Genomic DNA, 23540 nt, shown 5'->3' on the forward strand with positions numbered 1-23540 from the left:
TAGAAAATTTTAAACTTTAAAAATAGTTAAAATCAAAGAGATCTATAAACATATGAAAATATTGAAAATGAACGACCTAGATAATGTGTTACAAGATGCATTATTTCTGAGACTCAAAAACTTTTTGCTTTAGCAACCTCTTGATCCGGATTGCCTGCCATTTACTTTGCAGAAGCAAACATTGTCATGTGTCTCATGACATCTAATATTTTTAATTCAGATAAACCATCTATTGTCTAATTTACTATTGATCTTCCTGAATAGGACACAACTTGTTGTATAGCATCTTCTTCAAGTTGAACACCAACAGGTGTAGGTCTTTTATAATATGGTAAAGCTGTAATTGGTTTCCAAGTTTTATCATAAGCTATTCTGTTTAGATCAATAGGTGTGGTATCCATAAAAGCATTTTCTTGGTTTTGGATAGTATCCTCTATGATTGGTTCTATTTCTTTCTGGAGCATCATTGTTTCATGCTCTGGTATTTTGGATTTTCCTTTATCTGAAGATTCTGGTAATGGACTAGGAATAGTTGGCATGGGCATACTGAGTTTGGGAGAAGGAATTCCTTTTATGTCTAATTGGGCTAATTTGGCTATCAACTGATCCATTAAAGTTTTATTATTTTCACCAATATGGAATTTATTTTTATTCAATTCTGGTGGTGGTTTGAATATGACTGCTTTAGGAAGGGATGGAGTTACCTCCTTTGAGACTAGTCGTTCTATTCTTTCTGCTTGTTTCCCTAAAGACTGCATATATAAATTAGTATAATTGTTTTGTTCCACAATATGAGGAATTAGTTCTTGTTTTTTCCCTAATTCTTTGGGTAAAACTTCATATAGTGTAGCAATGATATCATATAATGACTGTGGTGGTTCTCCTTTACTTGATGGAGTTACTCCTTTGAGTATTATACTTTTTTCAGGAGGGTGTGTACTAGCAGTAGTAGTACCATCTGTGCTTATATATGTTTTTTCTTCTAGTGTTTGAAGATTATCAAATGAAGGAATATTTATTTTATATTGAATACATATTTCTTTTAGCCATATAAAAAATCATTTTGTTTCTCTTTCTTTTTTGAGAAATTTGTTATATTTTTTATGCATTAATTCTATTAATCTTGGTTGAAAGGTTTGAAGATACCATTTTCTAATATTTTGATTTTCTATAGACAGATAATCTTTTTTCAGATAATCAATATTAATTTTCTTCTTTTTTCTCTCTATTTTAGCAGCTAAATATGCTGCGATATATTCATCATTATATGTGTTACTAGTATTTATTTCTTCCTCTATTTCATCTTCTATTTGTAATGTAAGGATTTGGAATTCTTCTATATTTGGTTCAATAATATATGTAGGAAGAACTACATGATCAGCCGTTTTTCTTACTCCTTGTAGTTGAAAGTCTGAAGATGGTGTCGTTTGGGAAGAAGAAGAAGGGAGTATGATGACATCAGGAGTAATATGACAGGATTTTCTAGTAGGTATTAATGGTTTTTTATTTCTTTTTCTATTAAGATCTATATCATCCTTTACGCTAGATTGTTGGAACTTTATTTCAATATTTCCGTCTGGATGTTCAATTATTTGGTTTGGAATATTATTTCTCGGTACTTCTTGGGGTTGGTTTGCATGTTGTAATGCCCAAGACTAAGGTAGAATAATATTTGACCAATTAATTGTTTTGGGTACAATTGCATGTGATTTTTCTATATTTGTTTGAAATAATATAGTCTGATCTTTTTTATCCATTTGCATAATATTAGGACAGAGAGTATTCATTACTTTGTAATAAATTCTATAGACTATTGCTAAATTCTGAGAGCCATGCATCATATTGAATCCATGAGTTTTCAGATTTATAGATAGTATATCTAATATGTTTGGATCTGTTAAAGAAACAGAAAAATTTGGAAAACAATTAAAGTATATTGGTCCACTACATAGGCTGAATTCGACCATATCTAGGAATGAATCTGCGAAGTTATTGTGTCTTGTATCTCTTAGGCATACAAGTACAGAAGTGTTTAACCCTAGTCGGGTTAAAGGTTTGATGGCTATTTGAATTAACCCAATGTGTAAATATTTATAATTATTTTCTTTATGTTTTCAATAATTTTTCTTGAGCATAGTGGAAAGTCTTCTTGATTCTGTGTTACAGATAAACTTTCTTCTACTGTTTTTATAGCATATCCTAATTTGAATTTAAATGATCCTTTTTGATAAATATCTTTTATTGGTACCTTAGGAATATTCCAATTTTAGATATGATCTTCAATATCATTTATAATGATCTGTTCTTTATTTTTAACTCTTAATGTTTGAGATTGAATTGCAATATTACCTTTAAGATTCCTAATTAAATTTGTCATCTGTAGGTTGCGGATAATGACAATCTGGACGATCAAGGGTCCAGCGTGTTTCCCTAAGCGGCTCTTCTTGGCCTTAGCGGGTACTTTGCCTAGACTTGTCCTTTCGTCTCTTGTCTTAACTCTCGGACCAACTTTCTTAGATGTAAATTTAAGTAGGTTTCTACAGTAATATTGTAACTTTTTACTCTTAACAGTTTTCTATTTTACTGTGGCTCTGATACCAAAACGCGTCAAGATCTCCAGTAAAATCTTATGTATTTGTTTAGAGTAAATATGTGAATATTAAACTGTTATATTCAACTATTTCTTGTAGAATTTTGTAAAAATTTAGACAAAAGAGAACTATGCAAATAAAAGGTAGATTGATATATCAATAACTATCCACTGTGTGTGGTTGAAATCTCCTATTTTCAAACTAAATAATATTTTAAATTGCATAACATCAATATTTCATTTAAGCAATAACTATATTCAAATTGATACCAACTGGTACAAACTGTTACAGACAATTACAAAGAAAACTATATGAAATATAATAACACACTTACTGTTTACATATGCAACAACTAGAAAATAGTTTCCAGTGTTGAGGGCAATAGGAGGGAAGAGAATTCAGATTGCAATCACACATGCTGTTATAAAGATAAGGAGGAGAGATAGAACCTGGTAGGTAAATTGAATATGGAGCTATGAGGTCAGGATAGCTTGATGAAGTATCTTCAGGTAAAAGAGAGAGAAGAAGGGGAAATACTGAGAAGAAAAAAGAGAAGAGGGAGAGTAGTAGAGCGGAGCAAAGCTAAGGAAAAACTCGGAGAGGCTTGCGACCTGCGAGCTGACTTGCGACCTGAGGTAGGAATAAGAGGGAGCCTCCTTATATAGAGGAGTTTACTTCGGGATGAAGCAAATGAGTGATGAGACCGAAAGGGGGAGAGGACATAAAGTAGAACCGGAGAAGACATAAAGTAAAAGCAAAAAAGGAAAAAGACAAAAAAAAGAAAAGATGATGCTTAAAAGAGCATCATGTACAGTGACTTGTTTGTTTCTTATGGAAGTGGCCACAGTAAAAGGCATCTTTGAACAGTGGCTTCTTGTCTTTTTCTGTCGGTGGTGATGGTGAAAGGGTATCCTTATACAGTATGTCGGTGGCTTCTGTCGGTGAGTACTGTGGAGCATTTGTTAGGGTCTTTGGCTAAACTCATCTGGGTCTTCTTCTTCTGGATCTGTTTCTTCTTCTGGATTTGCTTCGTCGATATATTCAACTTATACACTTGGAGAACTCTCAGCAGAAATATGTGCTGAAGGATTAGCCTTATGTACTGATCTTAAACTCAAAAGGCAATTAGATAAACAACAAATTACCAAACGTAAAGAACTTGGTGATTTTTGTGAACAATTTGGATACTATTTAGATAGGAAAAATATGCCTGAAAAATTATATAAGAAAAAGAAAAAATATAAAAAAGAAAAATATAAATCCAAATCAAATAAAGTACATAAACAATATAAAAAGTCTAAGAAAAAATTTATAAATAAATTCTCTCCAAATACAAAGAATAAAAAGAAACTTCCAGTATGTTATAAATGTGGAAAGGTTGGTCATTATAAACACCAATGCAAATTAAAAAAGAAAATAGAATCATTACATTTAGACGATTCAATTAAATCAAAATTATATAACATAATTAATTATAATTCCCTATCTTCAGATTCCACTGAATCACATATAGAACATATTCAAGATGATGATCTTTTATGGACAGAATCATCTGATTCCTCAGACTCCTCAACAAACACCGAATCATCCAATCCAATGAAAGATACTAATTGTAGTTGTCCTATACCTACACATAATCTTCATATGCTTACTCAATAAGATAATTTAATATTAGATATTATTGAAAAAATTACAGATCCAGAGGAAAAAAGATCTGTAATCACAAAATTTATTACATTAACTAAAACAAAAGCAAAAACACCTTATATATATATATATATATATATATATTTATATATTAATACATCTCGATGTCGAGATGATCAAATAGAGGGTTTTTCAACATTAAAACAACTTTTTCGATAGATTTTTGAGGTGCACCTGTAATTCTACATTTTAAGGTTGCAACCTTATATAAACCTTTTCCTTTTTTAAAAATGAAAAATTGGTATAGAGTCGTGCTCTAATTAATCAATTTAGAGCCTACCTCAAAAATTTCACTAGAAGAGGTTGTTTTGATGCCCAAATATTTTCAAATTGACCATCTCGACATCAAGATGCATGGATACGAGAAAAAAATAGAATTTAAGTTTTGGAAATAATGTATATTGTAACGTATTTTTGGGCTGTTAATTTAAAAAAAAATCCAAAAAAATTATTAAAATTCATTAGAAATATTGTTTTTTAGGAATCCAATAAAAAATGGGGGTACTCCATTAAGAATTTTCATTTTTTTTATCAATATGCGAATATTGAAATGTTATTTTCCTGTACGAATTACTGTTAATCAATAAAGTTACATCACACAAAAGTAGAAACATTGTATTATCATAGATGAAGTATATAATCATACATAGATTACAATAAATTAATAATACAAACAAATTAATTTACTGTTATAACAAAAAGAATACATTATAATACTTTATAACACAAAAAAAGTAATAAATAAAATACAAGATTTGATTATCAATGTATATTTATTATTTATAATATTATAACAACTATGATTCAAAAAATATTAAAAAATACTTCCATATCATACGATAAAAATTAAAATAAAATCCCTTATAAATGTAAATATTATGACATTACAAAATTATTCAAGAAAAGATTTTCACCTAAGAATACAAACTAACTATGTCAATGTTAAGAAAAAAATATAAATTACACTTCATATATCCTAGTATTTTGCAAAGTATAAGATATATGCTACACTTTTTATGTCAATAAACATTGACAAGGGGAATCTGAAATTAGTCCCACATCATTTTCATTGAGAAGTAACTCTACCTATAAAACGTAGATTCGAATTTGTTTAAGCATTTTGTTACTCTTTCAACACATAAAAAAGCTAATGCTTTTTTTATGCATAAAAAAGTTTGATTAATTTCATTTTTATTTTTTATTTTTTATTTCATTGATGTACACAATCTAACATTTTGGATGGAGTATTATTTTATATATTTGGGTATTTGTATTTTCTTTAAATTAACTACGAACCTATATTGAGGGTTTTTTATTTTTTTCTTTGAAAAATAATCTTATACCTTGGTTTACCATTCTTGTTATTTGCTAATTAGTTATTGTATTCAATATTGTTGTTATTGTTTCATTTTATGCTTCTAATAAATTTATAATAGGTTTTGTGTTGTGACAGCATAGTAAGAATTGTTGCTAGATTTATTAAAAGTTCAACAAAAAATTGTCAAGTATTGCTCTAATAACATTACTAAGGCTCTAAAATTATTGTTTAATTGCTGTAATATATCTATACAATAGATGCAAATCGTAATCTCATATTGTATCATATTTATATAATCTGATTTTTTCACTACGCTTTTTTAACCAAATTTGAAATATTCATGATCCTATAATTTACCTTATTTTCTTGCGATCTCTTTTTTTACCCAATTTTTCCTCCAACTTTTTAAAATAAAACCGATTTATTACCTATGTTTTGGTCTGCTGATATTTTATTATTATCCGACTTGCTACTAGGTTTGAGATTAGATATTGAGATAATGTCGATTGATGTCGGATCTTGTCGCCCATCATCTGTACAGACGGTAAATATAAATCGATACCATTTTATTATTCCATGCAATAGTGGTGTATGGTTTGATATTACTAATTGATACCCCTGAACTTATGTTTTGGATATTATTGAAAAGTATTTGATGTGCCAGCACCCGTTCATTTATAATTGACTATGGAAGTGAGGTCTCAATCTCAATTTTTGGGTGTGATTTTTATCATTGATGGATATGGCAAGGGATGCACTCTAGAATTATATCTCATGAGGCCTAAAACTGGACACTTATATAGAGGGATTGTGCTTTATAATACTATTTTTCTAATTTTGGAAGTGCTTCTTTGCAATTATAAGAAAGAAAGATGAGTCAAGATAATTTAGTTTATTCAATGAAGAAACAAAGTAAATTATTGAGTTTCTCTCACTCACTCGCTCTTGTTATAAAAAATAGAAGAGAAGTCCAAGCACAAACCTCATAATCTTGAAAGCTCAAATGATCTATCCAAATCAAGGATTGGAGTAAACTACTACATTATTAACAAGATTGGACATATGAAAATAGAGTGTCGAAAATTTAAGATAGAGATCAGGGAAGGAAAAGGTGAGGAAAAATGAGAAAACAAGGAAATTGCTGTAGTTTTTTTTATTATGATACTATTATCCTCTCATCTAGTGATAAGGTTTTTCCAGGGGCTACATGTCATGATACAAACAATATTATTGATACCAATACTTCCTACTATGGAAATGATAACTTTACATCTTACAAAATCTTAAGACCTTGGCATTGTAGGGATGAGGAATAATGGGACATCAAAATTTATGTGCAGATAACTTAGTTTACTTAACGAGGAAACGAACTAAATTATTGAGTTTGTCTCACTCACTCGCTCTTGTCACAAAAAATAGAGGAGAAATCCAAGCACGAAACCTCATAATCTTGAAAGCTCAAATGGTCTATCCAAATCAAGGATTGGAGTAAACTACTACATTATTAGCAAGATTGGACATATCAAAATAGAGTGTCGAAAATTTAAGATAGAGATCAGGAAAGGAAAAGGCGAATAAAAAGGAAAAAACAAAGAAATCGCTATAGTTCTTTTGATTATGTTGCTATTATCCTCTCATCTGGTGATAAGGTTTGTCCAGCGGCTACATGTCACGATATAGACAATATTATTGATGCCAGTACTTCCTACTATGGAATGATATCTTTACATCTTAAAAAATCTTAAGACCTTGGCATTGTAGGGATGAGAAATAATGGGACATCAAAATTATGTGTAGATAACTTAGTTTATTTAACGAGGAAACAAACTAAATTATTGAGTTCCTCTCACTCAGTTGCTCTTGTCACAAAAAATAGAGGAGAAGTCAAAGCACGAAACCTCGGAATCTTGAAAGTTCAAAAGGTCTGTCCAAATCAAGGATTGGAGTAAACTACTACATTATTAGCAAGATTGGACATATGAAAATAGAGTGTCGAAAATTTAAGATAGAGATCAGGGAAGGAAAAGGCGAAGAAAAATGAGAAAACAAGGAAATCGTTATAGTTCTTTTGATTATGATATTATTATCCTCTCATTTGGTAATAAGGATTGTCCAGGAGCTACATGTAACGATACAGACAATATTATTGATAACAATACTTCCTACTATAGACTGATATCTTTATATCTTACAAAATCTTAAGACCTTGGCGTTCTAGGGATGAAAAATAATGGGCCATCAAAAATGATGTGAATGAGTAATATTTGTATTGAAAACAATGTTAGGTACAAATTGGGTCTCATGAAGGTAAGCATGTATTAGATTCTAGCCCGAATTTAATTTTAGCGACAAGTTATTTGAATAAGGCTATAATAATTACTTTCTCTTCTAGTGGCAAGAGGAAAGAACGGTGCAACTCTTTATATGGTGCAAGTATCGTTATATATAAATAAATATTATTGAGAAAACTATCAGCTGATCTGTGACATAAGCGCCTTGGTCACATGAGTGAGAAGGGCTTATAAATTCTAATAGACAAATAGATTCTCCTCGGCTTGAAAGGTATCACCTTTAAACCACTATGGTCCCATGAATGTTAAATATGTTAATGTTGCTTCTTATTTTGTTGCTTTTATAAACTATGTTTAGAGAAAAATATGGACATTAGTTATAACAAAAGATGAAGGCCTTTACATTTTTTAAATATTTTCATAGTAAAATTGGAAGAGAAACGGGAAAAGCCTTAGGGCTTGATAGTTAAATGAGAAAGTTGTTTTCCTGGAGAACCTCTAAGAAATTAGAAAGCTTGATAAAAAGGAAGAAATAGAAAACTCATAATGGAAGTTGGAAACCCTTGTTTGGTAACATGTATATTAAAAGCAAAGAAAGCTTGGGCTAGAGCTTATGCAAAGAGAGATTGAGAGGGGATAGAGATCATGAGGTTAAAGAAATAAAAGGGTGGAGATGGGGCGCTCGCATTCCCCCCCTTTACCTAAGAAATTAGCGGCAAAGGGTGTGTGGCAGTTTTCTATAAAATTGAGGAAAAGTGGAGAAATGCGCTGCTCAGCGTTTCCATGCTTTTTCCCATTCCCAAATAGGGAAAGCATGGTAACTAAGAAAACAAGTCGTTTTCTCTTGTTTCCTCAATGGTCAAATAGGACCTTAAAGTGTATTTCACATATAGTTGTGGGATATATGCAGTAAAGTTATTTAGGGAATAATGCAGAAAGCACAACATCAGATATGAAAAGACTATTCCTAATACCCATCAACATAATGGTATAGCAGAAAGAATGAATCACATTGTTGTTGAAAGAATCAAGTGTATGCTCTCAGTTGCCAATCTGTCACATCCTTTTATGGTGCAAGTATGTGCACCACATACTATTTAATTCCCTTTCTCCTTCAAATCCTTTGGAGGAAGATTATCTAAGAATAGTGTGGACCAAAAAAGATACAATATATGAACATTTGAAAGTGTTTGGTTGTAACGTGTTTGCTCATATACCAAAAGAACAGAGGCGAAAACTTGATGACAAATACATAATTTTTGGGCTACACAGATGAAGAGTTTGGCTACCGATTGTAAGAACCAGTAGAAAAGAAAATGATCAGAAGTTGGAATGTGGTATTTTATGACGACCAAATAATTGAAGATTTTGAAAAAGTCGAGAAACCACAAGCTTTTGTGGATGACTTTATAGATCTCAATTCAGTCCTTCCTATGATGGCATGTGATGCTAAGGAGATGTACATGAAGATCATAGAGAGTAGTTGGTGATAATTCTCCCATACAATGATGTTGAGTAAGAGGAGCAAGCCACTAAAGAACTCCCACAAATGGCTCAATTGAGAAGGTCAACTAGGGTGAGTCAATCGTCAAAAAACTACTTTGCTACTGAGTATGCTAGAGCCGTAAGCTTAGATCTATATGTGAAACAATTGAATGTCAAAATTACCTTCCTGGTGACTTGAAGGAAGAGATTTATGTGGAACAGTTAGAAGGCTTTGAAGTAAGGGTACGTTTGCAAGCTAAATAATGGATTGATTATTATGAGCCATGAGTATAAAAAAACAATTGCAAATCATTGTGTTCATTTTTTTAAAAAAATTTAATAGTGACTTTATTATTCTTCTACTTTATGTTGATGATAAGTTATTGGGCTTGATCTTCAAATGATTAACATGTTAAAGAAAGAATTAAGCAAGTCCTCTGACATGAAGGATTCGGGGTCAACGCAATAGCTTTTAGGCATGAAGATCAAACATGACATGAAAACAAAGAAGTTGTAAATTATATTAAGAGAATGCTTGAAAAGTACAATATGAAGAATGCAAGGCAGTTAACACGTACATGCATGTCACTTTAAGTTGAGTGCAAGATAGAGTTCTTCAAACTAAAAGAAAAATAAAACAATGAAAGATGACCCCTACGCTTCAACAATATGGAGTTTGATATATTTCATGGTGTTTAATGAGCCAGATATTACACATGTAGTAACGTGGTCAGTAGATATATCGAGGAACATTAGAAACGGTGAATTGAATTCTTGAATATCTCAATGACACATCAAAAATATGATTACGCTCTAGAAGTAAAAACTTGTGCTTGAAGGATATGCAAATACAAATAGGGATGGAGATATCAACACCAGGAAGTCCACGATGGGACACTTGTTTGCTATTGCAGAGGAAGGTAGGTTATGGAGGAACAAATTGTAAAAATTTGTTGTTGTCTCTACAACGAATGTAGAATATATGACAACTACTGAAGCAGACAAAGAAAGGTCTTAGATGAAGAGGAACTTAAAAGATATGGATTTGAAGCAAGAAACGTATGTAGTTCAGTGTGATGGTCAAAGTGCTTATACCTAAGTAAGAACATTGTATATCATGTTGAGATATAACACATAGATGTCTTGAAGAATCATTTAATGAGATTAGAGAAAATCCATATCGACAACTGGTTGAATATTGATGATGACCAAGGCCCTAACAAACGACCAACAAGAACTTCGTAAGGACTTGACAAGCATGAATGCTACTTAAGAACTTGTACATTGGGCACAAGATTAATTAAGCCAGTAAAACCCTCCTCATGGATCCAAAAAGGGAGATTATTATGGTATTTTAGCCCCATCTGAAAATAGCCGATTTTGAAAAAAAACAAAACTAAAAAGGGAAACAATGCTAAGGAAAAACAATGCCAAGGAAATTAAGGTTTTTTTTTTTTTTTGTCGGATGATCAAAGAAAAGGAGAGATGTTTGGGTTTTCTCATGGGTGCAGTTGGCATACGGATGCATCCGTATTTGTAGAAGTAAGGTGCACCTTCAAATTTTATCATGGTACATAATTTTGATGTAAAATGTTATTAAGATTATCTCAAAATCTATTTTTATATGTAATTATAAAATTTTAAATTTCAAAAATGGTTTAAATCAAGTAGATCTATAAACATATGAAGATCTTGAAATCTTGAAAGTGGACAGTGTAGATAATATGTTGTAAAATGCACTTAAAATCGTTTTATTTTTCATGGTCATACATCTCGATGTCGAGATGATCAATCAAAGGGTTTTTCAACATTAAAACTACACTTTCCGATGGATTTTTGTGGTGCATCCATAGCTATAGAGGTAAGGTTGCAACCTTATATAAGCCTTTTCCTTTTCTCACTCTAGGTTTTGGAAGTGTTGAAAATTATAGGGCTAATCTTTTACTACTTAGTTAAGTGCCTCGATCTCGCCCTCCGGATCTGGATGATCTGGCAGCACGTATCTCGGGTTTTTAGCGAACCCGGGATTTGAGATCGCTCTCTTAGAACCTTGCTCGAGAGCAAGGGCAGGTATATCAACCGATGAGAGAGAAATTGAAGATGGGTTCGGGACTTACTCGGGCTGGCTCGCGTGGGCGCCCTCTTAGATCACGAAGAAAGCCTTCGGAATCGTCTCCCTTGACCTGATCCTCTTGTTTTCTGCACAACACTTTTATGGTTAATTTGTAAGACATGTGGGTCAAAGAGACCCACCCTTGTCTTAGAACAACGTACGTTCATGCGAGAGGGTGATCAAGTGTAAGGCTTAAATAAAGATAGAAAAGAGAAGAAAACTTGATGAAGAGGTGAGACTAGCGTGACAGCCGGGAAGTTATCAACTCGGAGTGGTAGCAAGATAGGTATGGTTCTCAAGACCAGTACTGCGGCACTACTATTCGAAACCGAGACCGATATGGAGGTGCTAGGCTAAGTCTACCCTCAGTCAAGTGAAAAGAGAAAAGAGAGTGAAAAGAAGACATGAGATGACAGAGAGATAAGGTCCCAACGACACTAGGTGTCGCCACTCACAATCGTGGAGTAGCAGCGTTGTGGCCCTTGGGTGGTGCTCGACGTTATTGCTCATGGCTAGAGAGTGAAAAATGAACTACAGATGGTGCTAGGTATCGCCATTGGCAACATAAGAAGACAACACGACCCCCGGCGGGCGCCGATAGTCTCTGATGAAGGGCGAGGCGATGGTCATTCATGAAGCGAGCGATGGTAATCCTCACAAGACGCAAGGTGATAGGCGTTGCCGAGGCCTCTAGCAGGCGACGAAGGGTATTGCCATCTACTATAGACACACAACGAGGAAAGACCCCTTTGGGCGGCAACGTGTTTCGCCGTCTAGATTCTTCATTGAGATGTCAAAGCTACGTCTGTGAATAGCGATGGGCAGCACCATCTACAGGCCTCACTGAACAAAAGAGATAGAAAGAAAAAAAAAATAGGAGAAGGAGACTTGCGCATGGCATTGCCATCACCATGCGTGACCGGTGAGACCTCAGGGGAGGCATGCACGACACTGCCACTGCCGTGCATGACCCCTACGAGGTATTCAAATGGAGAAAGAGGGGGAAAGAGAGGAAAGAAGAGAGAGAGAAGAAGAAAAAGAAAAGAAGAGAGAGAAGGTTTACTTCAAACCTAGGGGTACCGGTCGAAAGTTTCTCTCACCTCACTCACTCTCTCAAACGTGACCCAATAATGAGAAAGAGAACCTTGTAGTAAGTAAAAACTCTTTCTTTTGTGAAAGGTTGATTCCTCTGGTGCGTACAATGTTGGTACGTATATATAGAATTTGCCCCAAACATGATTGGATGATCAAAACTAACCCTAATTGCTGGAAATTACAATTAAATTGAATTAAAAAAATTAAAAAAAAGGGTACAAAATGATAGATTTGCCCCTTTCTAACAATTCATGAAATTTCAAAACAGTCCCTGTGCTGCCCTAGAACTTGTGTGATCTTGCATGGCTGATCCGGGGTCATTCTGATGCCCGGTTGATCATAAGATGATAGTTTTCTTGTAAGGCCCGGCATGGCGATTGATTTGATATCAATTTTGAGCCATGGATCGTGTTTTTAGTGCACAATCATGTGTCTTAAAATTTGAATGGATCTTGAAACTTTGGATTGATAGTGTATTCGCTCCTTGATGTTTTTCGGTGATCTCTGCACTATATTACACTGAGCATGCCATTACAATCGCGGGGCAACAAACGCAGCTCGATTTCGTGTCTGAACGAATATTTTGCAACTTTGGAATTTTGGCCGGAATCTGAAATTCCAACGACGGAATTTGTAGTTATTTCTTTGGCTTTGCGTCCAGAATCCGACCATTCATCACGCCCGAGGTTTGGGTCAGTGATAGCCTGAGACCTTACGGACACTAGGGAATTGGTCTCACGACGATCGGGCTCGCGAGCTGTGTGATTTGGCCACTTGAGCGAGGCAAAACGCTACAGAATTTCCTGCACTTTTTTCACGAATCAGCAACTTCTCTCTATCTTTTTTCGTGCTCGAGTGTCGTCACAGGGCGTGCCACATATCGAATCGCTCATCTTGACTAGATGAACATGCTCACCAAATTTGAGCACGATCCGACTTGGGATGGGTGAGATATAAGCATCGAAATTCATTGGTCGTGACTTTCCCTTCCATGGCGTGGAGTTGCAAGGTGGCCGCACGGGAATAGCGGGCGGCCCCTCCTGTTTCACTCTTTTGCCTATAACGTCTTCCTGGGGGTTTTCGGTTGTGTCGGATCCAATGGTAGTGGTCTGATATTGATTAGAGACACCAACAATGTAGCTCTAGTTATAGGGGCCGTTTCAGGATGCTAGAGGTCGATTTTGCCGGAACTGTTTCTCAATCTGCACTGCCTTAGACATGTTGGACTATGAAGAAACTTGGCAGGAGACTTTTGAGAGACCTTATGAAGATCTTGGCCGATTCTTGTGCTATAATGAGACTGCCGAAATTTCCACTATTTGCTAGGCTTTATTGAGCGGAGGCCTCCTGTTGATAAAAATACCTTCCAACAGCATGCCCTGCCGAATGTTGTGCTTCTAGAGAACCGAGAAGTACAATCATTCGAGAATTTTTGAGGGATCTTGTCGAAGTCCTCACCCTCAATGGACTACCACGCCTTTTTTGAAGGCCGAATACTATGAACCTTTAGTCGGCGTTGTTCGTTGCTACACCAGGTTTTCTTTTGATGCTCAGGGTATCTCTGTAGGTCCCATCTAGCGAGGTCCAGTTGGGGGCTTCTGACCTATCCAGAAAGTCTGGTCCCATGTAGGCTAGGGGGTTTTGGCGAGACGTACCCTAAAGCTTGTGGCAAGTTAGACCCTGGCTTCGTTAGTTTCTTGCCTTCGTGATAGTCCTTAGCATTTCTGGAGGAATATTTTAGTCATCATCCTTACCCTCAAGGACTTTTATTGTTGTTGAACTTGGGAGATCTTATGCAGCTCTCACTCCTTGATGAGCCATGTTGAAGCGTGGGGGATCTTATGCGGCGCTCACCCCTTGATGAGCCATGATGGTTGGGAGATCTTATGCGGCTCTCACTCCATGATGATCCATGTTGAAACGTGGGGGATCTTATACAGCTCTCACCCCCTGATGAGCCATGATGGTTGGAAGATCTTATGCGGCTCTCACTCCCTGATGAGCTATGTTGAAACGTGGGAGATCTTATACGGCTCTCACCCCTTGATGAGCCATAATAGTGTTGCAATTAAATGCTAGCTTTTGAGTATTTTAGGCAGACCTCATTAGCCACGATTGTGACTATTTGGAGATTGAATGCTGGCTGAGGCGGTGGTCGTGCATCAGCCTGTCTTGTCGGTCCAAGCGTCCTTTTGCAGTTTTCACTTGAACAGGGGAAATGGCACCGTGAAGACGGTTTTCACCAACTTCTGCTATTTTCGGGCTCTTTTATCCATGACCTACAGTCATATCCACCCTTTTCATCCATTTTTACTCACGATGCCCTTTTGGGGTTTTCACCGTGCCTGGATTTTGTTTTCCATGGAACTCTCTTACTCATGGTTTCGTGACCATACCCGTCCGTCATTTTTACTCATGGCTTTCCCTTGTCAGGTGTACACCTTGCCCATTTTTTTTTCATGTGAAGGTGTATTTAGAGTCGTGCCTTCGAGACCTGTGCGAAGCCTTTTAACGTCATGCAGCCAGGACACACACTATAGTTTAGAGTCATACAACTGGACTGTAATAATGGTGAATGGTAGTTTGTGGAGGCCATAGAGTGAGCTTAGTGATGACTTTGACTCACTTGGGAAGATGGCATGAAGTCACCTTGTAAAGAGTTGATGATGGATGGATGGTGGGTGAACAATGGTGACCCACTAGCTGACGGCGAGCATGGCTCATGGAAGGGTCGCCGTTTGGTGAGAATGAGTAAGACTCACTAGAGGAAAAGATGGTAATGATGGTGACGGTGGTGCGTGCACACGAATGGTCCGGCTAAGGAAGGCGTGCATGAAGATGCACGTAAAGGGCGTGTGCACGTATGAAGGCTCACCGGGGAGGAAATGGATGTGGTATGCCCACACGAATGGGTCGGTTAGGGAGGACGTGTGTGAAGATGCACGAAAAAGGGGGTGTGCACATATGTGAGGGCGTCTTTAAGGTCATGCCTCTTGGATCTGTGCAAAACAGTTTAACGTCATGCGGCTATGACATGCACTATAGTTTAGGGTCATACAGCTGGACTGTGGTTATGCAGTTTAAAGTCATGCAACTAGGACCGTGCAGTTTAAGATCATGCAACTAGACCTTTGCTACAGTTTATCGTATAGTTTGGACCATGGTTATGCAGTTTAAGGTTATGCAGCATAGACCATGGCTACGCAGTTTAAGGTCATGCAACATGGACCATGGCTATGCAGTTTAAGGTCATGCAGTATGAACCAGTGTGTGGGTCGTCATGTAGGTAGAGCTACATGGGGGATGGGTTGTGGATAGCAATCTGACTCCCTGGGGATAGAGTATACACAAGTGAGAGGTTTAAATAGAGATGGTGGCACTCGAGGAGTGGCAAACGGACGTGATTTCACCGAGGATTAGGTGGTCAAGTGTGACCTCTTGGGGATGATGAGCAATGGCAAGCATGTGACTCTGCTAAGGTTGACAGGCCAGAGCGCAGATGAACCTCATGAGGGTTGAGAGGATAAGAAGGGCCCTAAGCTCCTTGAGGATAGTGGGTCATAGTAAGACGTGACTCTTACTGGGATGTTGGCGTGAAACAAACCCATCAGGGCTTAAAGGGGTAGGTATGACTTTTGCACATATCTAACTCCACCGGGGATGTTGATGAAATACCCTTTCAGCGAGGAGGTGTTCTATCTCTCAATTGGAGTTGTGCATGTGGACCCTTTGTCGTGCCGTGCGTTACTATTTTAGGGTCTTGTAGCTTGGACCATGGCTACGTAGTTTAAAGTTATGCGGCTAGGACCGTGTAGTTTAAGGTCGTGCAACTAGACTTTCGCTACAGTTTAAGGTCGTATAGTTTAGACCATGGCTGTGCAGTTTAAAGTCATGTAGCATGGACCGTGGTCGTACAATTTTGAGTCATGATACAAAGACTATGTAGTTTCAGGTCGTGCAACTAGACCTTTGCTATAGTTTAAGGTCATATAGTTCGAACCATAGCTGGACAATTTAAGGTCATGTGGCACAGACCATGATCGTACAGTTTTGAGTCATGAGACAAGGACTATGCAGTTTAAGGTCATGCAACTAGACCTTCACTATAGTTTAAGGTCATATAGCTCGGACTATGCAGTTTAGGGTCATGCATCTGGACCGTGGCATAGTGAGGGAATTTGACTCCATGGGGAATAGAGCCATCACCGGAGGATGGACGGCCCGAGGAGTGAGGCTGTGTTGCAGGGGATGAACTTCCTAAGAGTACAGGTCGATGGTCCAGCTGAGAGTGCCATGGCGTGTGTGGCAGTAAGTGTCAGATGGCACACGCGACATTAGGCCCCTTGGTGAAGCATGCAGTAGTGGCCCTTGGCAAAACGTGCAGCAATAATTCTTTCAATGAGGCACACGATGATGGCCCGTGACGAAGGCATGTGGCGATGACCCTTTGATGAGGGCGTGCTGTGATGACCCTTGACGAAGGCGCGCGACGATGGCACTCTAGATGAAGGGCAGGGCGCGGCGATAACCCTCTCGAGTCTCGGGCTTGACCCGCCCCGACCTAGTCTTATTGCTGCCAAGAACTAGGGACGGGAGCATCATTTCATGTTTGTCGAGGGCAGTTTACGGCCCTGCTGGGTATAAAAGGGGGGAAAACCCCACTTTACTATGTTACCGAAGGGTAAAACAGTATAGGGTTTTTAGAGAGGGAGGGCCAAAGCTTTTGGGAAGGTTTTCGACGAGAACTTCCCAACCAAAATTTGCAGAGACAGGCGGTTAGGAGCTTTTCTAGTGAGCTTCAGGAGGTTGCGAAGCTTCGTGCCATGATTGTGATCCTTTTCGAGGAGTGCCGAGGCTTTCTGAGCAAGGAACAGAGCTTCTTGGGGCCTTAGCAGGATTTGCAAAGGTGCCCTGTTAGGGTTTGAATGCTTCTCCGATCGTTCTGCTTCTGAAGGGGAGATTGCAGCAAGTCTAGAGGGCTTTGTCGGTCCTCTGGTTATCAAAGGAGAACAACAGTGGGCTCACCGGGAACTTAGCAGAATTCTGGTGAGTCGGTGGTGAACTCACTGAAGTGGGAAGAGCAGGGAAAAGGGAGATCCGCAGGGTCTCAGGGAAGTCTTCTGGGAATTCCGATGGTTTTTCGCTAACTCTAGCAGCGAGTGGAAGGCAGGGAAGGGGTTTTCCTGGTGGACGAGAGTGGATTCTTGGTCAGGAGGGGAAACATCGGTGGGAACTCGAAGGGTGGTGGGGCCGTAATGGTCGAAGAGACGAAGGGTCGCAGGACGGCGAACGATTGTCCATTGCATGCGTGGTGACAGGTCACGTCGCAAGTGTCAGGCGGCGTGCCCAAATTTCAAGGGAGGCACGTGCGACACCTGTTGACAGCTGGAGCGAGGCATTAATACACCTTGGTCGTGGAATGGCGATAGCCCTTGATTGATTTTGAGGTGGCGATTCCCTCCTGGTGGCAAACGATGATAGTCCGGCCTTTGACTATAATTAGTGTCCTCCATCAAATGTCTTCTCGACGATCGGCCAAGGCTTATAAAGCTGCCAGGAGGCAGGCTTCTTCAAGTAGGGACCCTATGGTTTTTCAGGACGAGGAGCCTCTTGTTACTGAGAATGAACCGCATCCCTCTCCTCAACCTTCTGTCTCTAGAGGTGAGAGCGAGTATGACCTGATAATCGTGGGAAACAAGGCGATCCCTCTTGCCACCTTGAGAGGGAGCCACACATCTCCTGCTCGAAGGGAACTTATCATAGGCTCAGCTTTTATAGTCACCTTCTTTTCAGGACAAGTTATTCATCCTATTGTCTGACGCATCCGGGGAGGCTTTGTTGCTTCGCAGGCCATGATGCCTTTCCCTAAACAACTCACTAGGCTCAATAGCAGTAATGTCTCTATAGACAACGGACGTGATCTTCTTAGAGCCGCTTATCAACTTTTCAGCTGGGCTTCTCTCTTTGAGCTGATCATGTTCCCCTCTTTGGCGAAGAGGCTGATAGACAACCTTTTAGACTTCAAGGTTCCTTCCATAGACCTGTTTGAAACGAAGGTGGCTGAAATGGGTCGATAGGCTCGGGAAGTTCTGTCTTTAGAAGAATCGGCTTTTATTGAAAAATATCCCTCTATTAGGTGTTTACTTAAGTTCTTTCCTGGGCCTTTGACTGTTACCAATTCTGCGATGGCACACTTGGGTAACATTAGAACCAACTTGCTCATATGTCAGTTCGTTCACCCTGATTTCAAGATTTTGCCTTTAGAAGTTCATTCGATTGTTAAAGAAATCGCATGTTTTGAGAATTAGAATGACATGGTGATTCTTGAATGTAACATCAACGATTTGGAAGGCTTGCTTGCTGTTGCCCGTGAGGTAGGAAAAGACACATTTTCTCCTCAGTTGGTACGTGGGGAATATCCTCCTTTGGTTGCCCTCCTTCAGGCGGCAGCCCTGAAGGATGGAATTAAGTGGACAAAACGAGATCATTATAGGCTTAGTCTTGAGGCTTGAGTGAACAATCTCACTTATCACTCTTTGTACACCAATTCTTGGTATTGATAATGTCGACTATTGTATGAATTTTGGGTTTTATGAATGAAATGTCACTTTTTGCTTAGAGTGTTATGCGACATGTCTCTCGCTCTTCTGTCTTCTTCTGTTTTATTGCTTTCATCCTTTGTTAGTGTGAGACGAAAAAGAATATCCCACCCCTTGCTTTACCTTGTGGCAACCTGTTGTGGCTTCAATGGCCTCGAATGGTGGAGCAGTTGCTTCCTCACCCCTTAGTGTTTGATTGGAGAGGGGTTCGTAATTCATGGTTCTCATGATTTGAGGAGCTTGTTCGCTATAAATGCTCTAGTCTGGCTTCGATTCAAGGTGCATTAGTCTTGAGCTCGTCATAAGTCTTAGTCTCAAGGACAAACCCCTTTAAGTGCTTTGAAGCAATATGCATGACTTTCAATTGGCTCTAGAGGTTGCGAACCTCACTTCTCAGCTCTGCTGTGACGTCTTGTTCTTAGGAGCCAGAGGGATGCCTCTTGTCTGACTGAACTTCTTCAACAACCCCCGAGAAGTGTAGGAACTTCTTTTGGCTACTGATAACACCTTGTTCAAGGAGGATGGAACTTGGAGTACCTTCCTTGGTGGTTGGTATGTCAGTTCTGCTTCTAGAAGAGCGATAGGAACATGTAGGACCTTTTGCTGGTCTGATGTATAGGTGACCCTCGGTATTGGAAGGTTGACCTCTGGGGCTTCCTCAGGCTCGGGGGCCACTTCTAGCTCGCCATTTCGTTCTGGAGGAGTAGAAGTAGAAGGGGAAGCTTTGTCTTCAGGAGAGGATACCATGACCTCGGAGAGTTGGCAAGGTATACTTGGGTGGATAGGGGTCAAGGGGAGGATCTTGCCTTATCTTTCCTCTTCTTTGAATATTTCCGTGATCATTTGCCCCAGATCCTCAACGCCATCATGAGACGAAGGTCCTGTCTCTCTCACAGGCTTCCAATCGTCATCCTTTGACTTTTCTTACGTTGAAAGTTCTGTGAAATAGTACTTGGCTTCGGCATAGTGAGTCTCAGCTACGGGGAACGATCTTTTATCAACATAGACCGTGTGTTGCCTTCCATCTTGGCTGTATTTGAAGCATTGGTGGAGTGTGGAAGGAACCACCCCCTGGTTGTGAAGCCAAGGATGACCAAGCAAAACATTGTAGGAGGTATCGATGTCGATTACGTGGAATTGGGTGTAATAATTGAGATCTCCGATCTCGAGACGAAGGTGCACTATGTCGGCTGGCTTTCCTCTTGACTAGTTAAACCCTTGCACAGTGATGTGGGTAGGAGTGATGACCCAAACTCAACGCCGGTTGAGTTGTGGCCAGTGTCGATTGAGTTGTGGCTAGCGTAGGCTGAGTTGTAGGCAGCGCCGGTTGAGTTGTGGCCAACGCCAGTTGAGTTGTGGCCAGCGCCGATTGAGTTATCGTGGGCAGCGTCGGTTGAGTTGTGGGCAGTGACGACTGAGTTGAGGGCAATGCCGGTTGAGTTGAGGCCAGCACCGGTTGAGTTGTGGCCAGTGCCGGCTGAGTTGTTGTGGGCAGCGCCGGTCGAGTTGTTGCCAAAGCCAGCTAAGTTGTGGGCAGCGTTGGTTAAGTTGTGGTGGGCAGCGTCGGTTGAGTTTCCGACGTGCATGTGTTGATGATGCAACTTGTTGAATGCATGTTGTTTGAGTGCCACTTGTTCAGCTTTTGAAGTCTTTTGGCACCAGGTGGGCTGCCACCCCACCTTTACAAGTTCTTAAGCCTCTTCTCTCACCCATGCTATTTCATCTGTCTCTCTAAAACTCATGGTGTGAAGAAGTGACTGTTGGAGGGCAGCCATTGTTGGGCGGGTGAGAGTTGTGAGAAGAGGATTGGAGAAGGCACCGTTGTTGTTTAGGTAAGTGGATCCATCATCATTGCATGGCAGTCATAAGGAGTCATGGGAATTTATGCATGTGAAATAAGCAAGGAAAGTATATGTGATGTAGAAAAATTTTCATTGAAATTTGGGGGTTTTGTTCTATGATGAAAGTGGTTGCTAAGACTGAATATATGATTCTAAGATTTGTGAGAAATGCATGTTATGTGTGTACATTGTGAGCAAATGGTTGTTATCATGTTCCTCACCATGAAATGAAGGTCATGGAATGTATTCTTGAGACATGTTATATGCCACTATGAAATTCCTGAAATAGGTGTATTCTTGAAAGAGGTTTTTGAATTGCCAAATGGGGTCCGATTAACCTCAAACCATTGCCATTGGGAAGATATGCGAGTCTAGTAAAATGTTTGTTTTTTCCCATTGCTGAAATTCTTTACAAAAATGAAGTTATGTTTCAAAATGAGAAGGTATATCATTATCGATTGTTTTCCTGGGTTTTCACTAATACCACTGTGGTCACTGATTTTAACTAACCAAATGAAGTGAATTTTCAGCCAAACCATAGCCATTTTGAAAGATCATTGAAAGGGCTAAAACTTGCTTGAAGAAACTATTTTTCTTTTTAGATTGAAAGTTATACTTCATTTTCTGAAGGTATGTCACTGTTGATAGTGTTGATAAAAATTAAGAACTATCACCTTATTTGGCACGAATCTTTGAAGCAACCAACGAAACCCAAATAATTTCCAACCTGCTTTGTTAAAAAGATATATATGTCTCAGCTTAAAATTTTATTTTGGAATCGTTACAAGTTGCTTTACGGTTTGAAAGTTAAAGTAATATGAAGTAGGGTACATCATTGTCCATTGTACATAGCAGGGTGCAGTTAGTTAACCCTGGCCTCTTTTGCCCTTTAAGAGGTCAAACGGGGCCCAATTTTCGTCAAACCAATTTTATTTTAAGGATAGGAGTGTTTAGTACAAAATTGGTTTTGGAATCATCTTCAAACTCTAAACGGTCTAAAAGCCTTATCGATGTGCCTTCTACTTCGAGAGTAGGGCCTTACTAGTTTTGTAACTATGATATGTTATCCTTATTGTTTTGCTTTAAGTAAAGTGGTTATGGCTTATGTATTGTTTATTGAACTGCTTTTATCATATTACTATTAGAGTATTAAGAAGCATGATGAGAGACTTCCCTTGATACCTTGTGAATATAGATGCATTACATATTGTTATCACTGTTATGCTAGTTGAAATGCAATGGTGTTGATTTGCTTATTGGGCTTTTAGCTCACCCCACCTCATTTACATAACTGTAGAGTGAAGGCTGGTGGCGTCTCTATTAAAGGTAGGTGGCAGTTTGAGGGCTTGAAGCCCGAAATTAAGAAGTTGAGGAGCCGTCTTCTGAAGACTTTCACAGTATGTTTCGGTGGTTTTAACAACATGATGTATACTTCATCTTGTGTATGTTAGGCCAGTAGTGCCTTGATGAAATTGTAAAGACTTTTAATCTTGAATGAATGAGATGACTGCATCGTTTGGATTGATTTTTGTTTTATGAGTGGATTTATTCTAGTTTTCTTTCTTGGTTTGCTCTCGATTCCGTGTTTTTATGCGTTAAGCCACTCCTACCTGTGTGACATTCGTGACCTTCGATCACGATCCATCGCTCTGTCGCCCTTCAAAAGGGGTCAGGGAGCGGGGTCGTGATAGTTATGGTATCATAACAGCTAGAATAGGATTTTTGGCCTAGGGAGTCTTAGGAGTGTCTGTGGGAAAGTTCTTTGATAGGTCAGTAACTTGATGTTTATGTTTTAGGTTGGAGATGCAGACGACTCGTACCAACCATGCGAGTTCAAGTGATGGGAACACCAAGGGATTAGGTGAACTCATCAGAGCTTTGGGGGTTGTGACCCAAGCAATGAGAAACGCTGTACCCCCATTTATTTGATTGACGATTTCGGGGACCAAATATTTTTTAAGGGGGGATGATGTGATAACCCAAACTCAGTGCCGGTTGACTTGTGGCCAGCGCGGGCTGAGTTGTAGGTAGCGTCGGTAGAGTTATGGGCAGCACCGGTTGAGTTGTGGGCAGCGTCGGTAGAGTTATTGTAGGCAGCACTACGTTGTGGCCAGCGATGACTGAGTTGTGGGCAGCGCCGGTTGAGTTGTGCCCAACGTCAACTGAGTTGGGGGCAGCACCGATTGAGTTGCTGTGGGCAACGCAGGTTGAGTTGTTGCTAGAGTCGGTTGAGTTGTGGGCAATGCCACTTGAGTTGTGGTGGGCAACACCGGTTGAGTTTCTGACGTGCTTGTGTTGATGATGCAACTTGTTGAATGCATGTTGTTTGAGTGTCACTAGTCAAGTTTTTGAAGTCATTTTGCACCACGTGGGCAGCCACCCCACCCTTATGAGTAATTAAGCCTCTTCTCTCACCCACGCCACTCATTCTTACTTCATCTCTCTCTCTCTCTCTCTCAAAAACTCAAGGTATGAAGAAGTGACTGTTGGAGGGCAACCA

General features: G+C 39.0%; 1 long non-coding RNA gene across 1 annotated transcript; it reads left to right on the forward strand.

Moving 5' to 3' along the window:
• The first annotated feature begins 1372 nt into the window (after positions 1-1372).
• Positions 1373-22565, forward strand: LOC148782301 (uncharacterized). The gene is made up of 4 exons (XR_016053223.1): positions 1373-1489; positions 2384-2457; positions 6093-6160; positions 22338-22565. It is a non-coding gene; the product is annotated as an uncharacterized LOC148782301 (long non-coding RNA).
• Positions 22566-23540: the final 975 nt, after the last annotated feature.

The sequence above is a fragment of the Amborella trichopoda genome, chromosome 4 (genome assembly GCF_054954075.1).
Source record: "Amborella trichopoda isolate Santa Cruz 75 chromosome 4, AtrichopodaSantaCruz75HAP2 v2.0, whole genome shotgun sequence".
In the NCBI taxonomy this organism is placed as follows: Eukaryota; Viridiplantae; Streptophyta; class Magnoliopsida; order Amborellales; family Amborellaceae; genus Amborella; species Amborella trichopoda.